Source organism: Capsicum annuum, chromosome 1 (assembly GCF_002878395.1).
Source record: "Capsicum annuum cultivar UCD-10X-F1 chromosome 1, UCD10Xv1.1, whole genome shotgun sequence".
NCBI lineage: Eukaryota > Viridiplantae > Streptophyta > Magnoliopsida > Solanales > Solanaceae > Capsicum > Capsicum annuum.
The window spans coordinates 231,106,946-231,114,808 of record NC_061111.1 but is presented as its reverse complement, the minus strand read 5'-3'; positions in this window follow the sequence as shown (position 1 = coordinate 231,114,808).

Sequence of the window (7,863 nt, the reverse complement as noted above, 5' to 3'; positions counted from 1 at the left end):
TAAGAGGTGGTTTCGACTATCTCTCAATTACCAAAAAATCCCCTCCTATCATTTAATTATATACCATGCCCCAATATATAATAATTCCATTATTTTATCATAATGGTTTAAATATTTAATACATTCTATTAATTTATATTAATTAACCATAACTACATATTGAAAGTAAAATTTTTTTATTTAAGAGGTGGTTTCGACCACCTCTCAATTACCAAAAAATTTCCTTCACTCTCATTTAATTAAATACCATGCCCCAATATATAATAATTTTATTATTTTATCATAATGATTTAAATATTTAATATATTCTATTAATTTATATTAATTAACCATAACTACATATTGAAAGGAATTTTTTTATTTATTTAATTGGCTATCATGTTCTAAATTAATTTGTTACCACGAATCACAATAATTAATTTTCTATTATATAGAAGAGGTGGTTTCGACCACCTCTCATGCAATTACCAAAAAAACCCTCCACTCCCACTTAATTACATATCATGCCCCAATATATAATAATTTAGTTATTTTATCATAATGGTTTAAATATTTAATATATTCTATTAATTTATATTAATTAACCATAACTACATATTGGAAGTAAAAAAAATTATTTATTAAATTGGTTATCATGTTCAAAACTAATTTATTACCACGAATCACAATAATTAATAACTTAAAATATTTAAAAGACATATAGAAATTTTATTGACTCTCATTATTTTAGCAATGCCACATAAATTGAGATAAAATAAAAAGTACTGCAAATCATAGTAATTAACAACTTAAAATATTTAAAAGATATATAAAAATTTTAGTTGATTCTCAAAATTATATCGAAGCCACATAAGTTGGACACAAGGAGTAAATATATTATTCAATAACTACATAAAATTATTATAAATTACAATAATTAACAAGTTAAAATACTTTTTTTAAAAATAGATAAAATTTCTATTTGACTCTCAAAATTTTATCGGTGCAGCATAAATCATGACAAAATAAAAAATTATCTTAATTAATTGCAACTAAATATTTATAGTAAATCAATTTTATTATTTTAATTAACTTTTATATAAAAAATAAATCTTTTTATTTATTTTAGTAAATTTAAATTTTAAAATTATTTTTTTCTTATATAGAAATACTAATATTTAAAATTAACTTTAATTTTTTAAAGTACAAAATTAATAAATTTAATTTACTAAAATAAATTTTTAATGAATATTTTCTTAGAATTTGTGTTGGGTCAATATGTATCAAGTTAAAAAGAAATAAAAAAAATATATAGTAAAATTTTATTATTGTGAAAGATAAATATAATGCACTATTCAATAATGTTTAATAATATCATATTTTGCATATGCAAATATAGCATCCCATATTTAATTAATATATTATTTCGGTGAATTATCGATGATTACTATTGGATATGATAAAATTATATTAATTTTTATAGTAATAACATGATCAATCGCTCTTAACTAATGATTATGAGTCATTTAGGTATTAAGAAAATAAATAATATTTAATGAAAAATAAAATAGACATAAATGTGAAATTAACTCTTAATGTTTTAGATTAAATTTTCATTTTTCGAACGATGATTTTAGTATATCACTCTTTATTATAAGTCATTTATGTATTAGAAAAATAAGAATAACAAAATGATATGTCAACATAAAATATTTGATTGGTTATCAAAATTATATTAATACCACATAAATTGGGACAGGACAGACAAAGATATAAAGTAACATATATTATTTGAAAATGAAACAAAAAGTACTGTAAATACCAATAATTAACAAAAAAAATTAAAAACTGACTGATTTTTGCTGCTTCAATCATGATTTTAATGTATCACCCGTAATTAATTATTATAAGTCACTTATATATTGAAAAATTAATAATATTGAATCCATGATTTTACTATATATAATAATTCATACTATATATATATATATATATATTATGAATAAAAATTTTCATGATATCTTTTTAAAAAAATAAAAATTACTACATATACTCAAAGGGCAAAAGAATAAAACATACAAGAGATAAATGTAAAGAAATCAAGAAGCACCAAATGGATTAGTAACATTTGTAATATTCAACACATTTCTAAATGTTTCCAAATTCTTCTTGAATCAACACATACACATAATAAAAATAATAAATAATAAATAATAACAATTACATTTTACTATATCACCCCGAATTAATTATTATGGTCATTTAATCATTGTTCCACATAAGTTAAAATAGAAAAAATATTATAAATCACAATGATAAAAAATTTAAATTATTTAAAAAATATAATTGGCTATCGTCGACACAAAATTCTGGACAAGGAGAGTAGCATATATTAGTCAAAAATTACATAAAAAGTATTATAAATTACAATAGTTAACAACTTAAAATATCTAAAAATAATTTAATATGTTATATATTTCAAAAAAATTACATGAAAAATACTAGAAATCACAATAATTAACAACTTAAAAAATTTAAAAGATATAAAATATTTGATCGACTCTTGAAATTATATTAGTGTCACTGAAATTGGAATAGAAGAAAAGTATTGTAAATCATAATAATTAAAAACTTAAATTGTTTTTAAAATAGTATTGACTATCAATGCCACAAAAATTTGGACAAGAAAAGTAACATATATTAATTTGAAAACTACATAACAAATATTATAAATTACAATAGTTAACAATTTAAATTATCCAAATACATATTAAAATAATATATGTTGAACTCATGCTAGATTCCGAATGAACCCTAGAAAACATATGCAATCCTTTTATTAAAAAATTTTATTTAAATATATCAAGATTGAAAAGACAAATAAATATCTTAATGTTAGGCCCATGCTGTCACGGACCATGCTCCTGTAGTTCACCAATATAAAAGCTACAATATATACGGACGTGTAAATATATCTCACATGTTTGATTTTGATCATTATCAATAACCTGTACAAAAGTGTATTAGGGTTTTTGCCCTGATTTTCTTACAAAAATTAAGTTTTACTTTTTCTTTGAAGGAAAATAAAAATTATCATAATTACTTTTACTTTTCTTGAAAGAAAAATATAAAACTTTTCTATATTTGGCTAAGCTCTTTATTGGAGGAAAGGTTTTGGACATCTATAAATAGAAGTGCTCTTTTCATACCATAACATAATAGCACCTACAATGTAATCCTTAAAGGAGTCTTGTTTAGGGGGAGACTTCTCCCATAGCTTTCATACTTTTCAATAATATTGTTTTTATGAAAGCCAATTGGCCAAACCATATTTAATTATATGTTTTTAGTATACTTTAGTTGACATTTGAATTATCACCATATTATCTTGCAAACTTTAATCTTCCGCATGATGCCCTCTTGATTTCGAACCCAACAAATGGTGTCAGAGTTTATGATTCAATGATCTGATGGTTCAAATTGAGGACATGTTGAGATTAAAGTTGCAACCAATTTTATGATAGTGAAGATATTTTATAAAAATAAATACATGTAGAAATAATTGTCAATCATATTTTCAACAATCCTGTGGTCACGTATTTGAAAATTAAACTCACTTTTAACCTTGCAAAAGAACTTCAATATTTTTAACCCGAAAAAAGTTGATATATTTTAGCCTGAAAAGGCTCAATTTTTAACGCATATCAAACAACAGTGATATATAAAAAATATGTGATGAACGAAGATCATGCAGAAAAAGAAGGAGGATCATGAATATTTTGCATCAAAATCAAGCCAAAAAGAAGAGATTTATTAGGGTTTTTGCTTTGATTTTCTTACCAAAATTAAGTTTTACTTTTTCTTGAAAGGAAAATAAAAGTTACCATAATTACTTTTACTTTTTCTGAAAGAAAAATATAAAACTTTTCCATATTTGGCTAACCTCTTTTTTGGAGGAAAGATTTTGGACATCTATAAATAGAAGACCACTTCTCATACCATAACACAATAACATCCACAATGTAGCCCTTACAAAGTCTTGTTTAGGGGAGACTTCTCCCATAGTTTTTATGTTTTTCAATAATATTATTTTTTTTAATATACAAGCCAATTGGCCAAAACATATTCAATAATATGTTTTTAGCATATTTTATTTGTCATCTGAATTATCACAATATTAGTTTGCAAACTTTAAGCTTTCGCATGACGCCCTCTCGATTTCGAACCCAACAAAGTGTCAAAATATAAATATTACAAGTAATATATATCAAAAAAATAATAATGCAAATATGGACTAACCGTTTCAAGCATCAGATAAAAGAGTAACAAGTATCGATGGATTCTTGCATCCATTCCAACCTAAGATACAGGTCAAAAATCTTCTAACTACTTTTCACCCTCCAAGTAGCTTTAATGTTGCTAAATTTGACTTACACTTTGCCTCAAATAATGTACGGAGAACATATTTCCAAAACAAATTCCTTCTTTAAAGATCCTTTTAGATCTTTAGTCTTGAATATAAATGCGCGTTTATATATATCTATATCTATATCTATCTATATATATATATATATATATATATATATTTAAATTTAGGTAATTAGCATTGAAGGAGGCAAATAATAATGAAAAAATAAGTTCAGTGCATATTTTGTTCACTTAGTTATGCAATTAACAATTTCATCATAATTTAAGTATGTTTTTATAGTTTATTTCTAAAATTTACATTTAAGTGCACATGACATGATAACATTTATGTGACAATGAATGAAACCACTTGTTTAAAATGCAGATTACGAAGAGAGGGGGTGAAAAAAATTCATTTTCCATTGGAATACAATAAGAGATGAGATATCGATTGAACATGACCGAGTTCGCACTATGCGTTCATTCGATGAAAGAGAAAAGTCATTATTTTACCCTAAACTTATCGCCAGAATTTATTTTGACACTTTAATTTTATAAATAATTATTTAGCCCCTAAACAACTTTCGCATAAATTATATTCTCCTCTTAATAGCTGACTTGGGATTTTTTTTTTTTAAAAAAAGTAAAGAGCGTCTTGACAAAAAAAAATAAAAAATAAAAGTGGGTCCCACTTTTAAATTTCAGCCCTAATTTTTTTCCTGCATCTTCCTCGTACCCTCACCACTCCCTTCTCTTCTCCTTCATCTATTTTTTTCGCTCCAACTCATCAACAATCTTTAATCAAATACATGCCAAAATATTTTCTTGTAGATTTCTGCAATAATATCATCTTCTTACACAAAAATCTTTAAAAAAATTCAATTTATTTCATCAAAATCAGTTTTCTTCAATAGCTAAATTAATTCATAATTGTCAAATTCTTATTTTGATTGAAGAAATTGAAACTACCCATATAAAAAATACTGTAAATTCGTATTGCGATTGAACTGACGAAGAAATCACAAGAAAGAAGAAAATCGAAGGGAGTGGGAGGGGTTGAAGAAGAAAGAATTTGGGGGTGGTAGAAGGTTGCAAATCAACACCTCACATTACCATTATTCAATACCCAATACACAACTTTTTCTACTATTTTTTCTAGTTTTTTCGTCAAAAACAGCACGTGCGGTTGGGGTTGGGGTGGTGGAGGGGCAAGCTGTACATGGGGGGGGGGGGTGGAGATGAAAGTTTTTTATATGCTTACAGTTGCAGATGAGGGGGAGGGGGAGGGCGAGGGGAGGGGGGCAGTTGCCGAGGGTGTGTGTGAAGAAGAAAGCTTTTGAAATTTTTTGATTTTTATATATATATATGGAATTGCTTTTAATTTTTTTTTTGCGTGGCTCTGATGTGGTAATGACGTGATGTTGATGTGTAGGCGTATATAATATATTTTTCGTTGTGAGTGTGGTATTATATTTTTAGGATGATATTTAATTCATGTGAAAGTTGTTTAATGGATAAATAATTACGTATAAAATTAAAGTGTTAAAATAAATTGAGAGAAAAAGTTCAGGAGTGGAATGATGACTTTTTCCAATGTTGTGGTCTATTATCAACTTATAATCAATAGATCAATTTCCAATGTAGTGATTCTTCAACCTATTGCTAATATTTAACCCCCTTCATGTTTGTCAGCTCATTGTCAAAAAAGTCTCCTTCTTGATTAATTATCAACCTTCCCTAATAAAAAAAATCATTTGTGTGAATGTCTAAGTAGCAAGAACATAAACCTATAATCGATAGTTGACCTCCTGTTAGTTGATTAAGGTCGTCATTTCCATAATTTCCAATTTACGAGATGAAAAAAATGAAGGTCATTATTTCTCTAATTCAAAACCTATAGAGGGCATATATACCAATTTTCTCTCTTTGCATACACAACTTTAATGTCACAGTAAAATTATTTTTTTTAGAATGTTCATTTAAAATAAATCATTACATAGGAATTTTTTGAAATTTGCATTCAGAGTATAGCACATGTCATGGTGCAGTAATTCTTCAATTCACTTTACCAAAAAAAAAAAAAAAAATTTCTTCAATTCAAAATAAATAATTCCATATATAGTGTTTGTAATTTACATTTAACTTAAGTGCAAATTTCATGACAGTAATATATTACTGTGACAATAAAGAAAAATCACTTTACTTGAAATGTAGATTACGAAAGAAGGGCTGAAAAATATATTCCATTTACCCACTTGGAATACAATTCTTATATATGCGGTTGTATTCTCATCAATGTTCTTTGTGTTACGATTTTTCCCTAATTTTCTTACCAAATTTAAATTTTATTTTTCTGAAAGTAGAAGTAATATCATAATTACTTTTACTTTTTCTGAAAGAAAAATATAATTTTTTTCATATTTGGCAAACTTCTTTCGTGGAGAAAAGCTTTTGGAACTCTATAAATAGAAGACCCCCTTCTCATACCATAACACAGTATCATCCACAATGTAGTCGTTTAAGAGTCTTATTTAGGAAGATATTTCTCTCAATAGATTTTATCTTTTTCAATATTAGTTTTCCATATATAGGTCGTTTGACAGAATCATATTAGTGATATGCCCTTTTTAGAACTGTTTTTGTAGTTTGATTTATCGTCTCATTATTTGCAAACTTTTAGCTTTCGCATAATGCCCTCTCGATTTCGAACCTAACAAGTGGTATCAGAGTTTATGGTTTAAAGGTCTAATAGTGTGATGGAACGAGATTAAATAAATATAAAGAGGTTTTAAAATCAAGCTGCAACCAGTTTGGCGATAATGACGATTTTGTTTAGCTAAATGTGAAGAAGAAGTTTTAAGCATATTCTAACAATCATATTGCTGCATTTTAAAAAATAATAATAAAATATTAATTTTTAATCCACTTTTAACCATAATATTTTAAATCTTATTTTTGACCATGGCAAGCAACAATGATAAAGATTATGTGTAGAACAAAGCTCATACATGCGAAGAAGGTGGATCAAATTATGACAAGAAAATCAAGTAAAAAAGGGGAGATTTGTTTGGATTTTTACCCTGATTTTCTTACTAAATTTAAGTTTTATTTTTCTGAAAATAAAAGCAATACCATAATTACTTTTACTTTTCCTGAAAGAAAAATATAAAACTTTTTCATATTTGCCAAACCTCTTTCTTGGAGGAAAGGTTTTGGAATTCTATAAATAGAAGACCCCTCTCATACCATAACACAGTATCATCCGCAATGTAGTTGTTTAAGAGTCTTGTTTAGGGGTGATTTCACCCAATAGATTTTATATTTTTCAATATTAGTTTTTAATATGTATGTCGTTTCATCAAATCATATTAATAATATGCCTTTTTAATACTATTTTTATTATCTGATTTATCGTCTCATGATTTACAAACTTTAAGCTTCTACACGACGCCCTCTCGATTTCAAACCCAACACTTT